This window comes from Buceros rhinoceros, unplaced genomic scaffold, assembly GCF_000710305.1.
Source record: "Buceros rhinoceros silvestris isolate BGI_N320 unplaced genomic scaffold, ASM71030v1 scaffold22190, whole genome shotgun sequence".
Classification (NCBI taxonomy): Eukaryota; Metazoa; Chordata; class Aves; order Bucerotiformes; family Bucerotidae; genus Buceros; species Buceros rhinoceros.
Window position 1 is genome coordinate 1 of NW_010390472.1, and position 1450 is coordinate 1450.

The window sequence follows — 1450 nt, forward strand, 5'->3', positions numbered from 1 at the left end:
TGTGGGGAAACGTCGGTCAGGCAGCGTGGCCGGTGTCCCACAGGGATGGCAGTGCCTGTGCCACGAGGCTGGTGGTCCACAAGCAGGCTGCTGCCTCAGGGTAGGTGGTATCTAGGGCGCTTGTCCCCTTCCTGACCAGCGGTGAATGTTGGTGGAAGGCTGGCAGGTTGTCGGGGAAGCATTTTGGCCCTTCAGAAATGGGGTAGTGTGCATCCTGAGTGAAACCAATGCCGGGAAGCACAGCGCGTTGCAAGGGAGTAGTAACTACAGCGGGTGGAGTATAAAGACCGTCTCGTTGTTGCAAAGAAACCATCTCATACGGTGCAGAGAAACCGTATCATAGACGAGCACAAACAAATCTTTAGCCTTCACCTCTGAAGACTTACATAGGTTCAGTCTGGAGTCCTTCAGGGTGGAGCAGCAGAATGACTGTGAGATACACAAAGCACCAAACCTCTTCTGCCATGAGCAGGGAGGGGATGATGTCAGCCTGCATCCAGATCTACTAACTTTGAAGTCCCATTTATGATCTCTTTGGGCAGCAGAGGGGCTGAGTGCGGCAAAGTGCATTTCTGAGCTCACAGGCATTTGCCTGCATGTAGGACTGGTTAAATATTCAGCTTGGTTGAATGAACATAATGATTTAGTTGGAGTGGGTTATAGGGACCAAAAAGGTAGAATTTAATTTAAATTTGAATGGGTGAGTTCCCTAGCTATCAAGCCTCCTATCCCTGCTTTTTAAACATCTGACTGTCTTTTTAAAGAAATAACTGTTTTTTTTCTGCCAGGGGTTGGCAAATGTGTCCAAGTAGAGAAGGAATTAAAGGGGCTTTCGGAAGGGATATAGGATAGATAAAAGCCTGAGAATAATGACAGTTCTCTTTCCCACTGCTTATTCTCAGCAGGACCTGCCTTCTGATTCTTGCTCTTGGAGCAGGTTCACTGCTGGTCGTTAAAACACATCAGTGGGAAAGCGTGTCTTTGGGATTAAGGCCACATCCAGAACAGGCAGCAGCATGGAGGCAGGTGGATCAGAGTCTTTCTGGGAGAAAAAGAGGAAAGGACTCTGAGGTGAGAGATAACGGCCTTGTTGGTACCTGCTGTGCCATCCCGAACTGCAGCCTCTCCTGGAGTGACTCCTGTGTTAGAAGACCCTCCAAAGCAGACAGGCCTTGTGGCCCTGACAGTGGCAGGCCATAAAGCCAGACCTCCAGATCTGCCTCAGCAAAAGGGCAGGAAAGAAAGCTGTGTACGTGGGCTGCTCCAGCAGCGCTGTGTACTTGGAGTGCCTTTACTGATGCCATGTGTGTGCCAAGCCCTGGGAGAAAGTTGGGTCGATTTGTTACCTAGGAGAGGACATGCTTGATGTCTCCCATTTAGCTGCCATGTAGGATCAAAACCTAGTGTGCATTTCATTTCAGGGTGGTGAAATCATCGTTGCTTTTCCGAT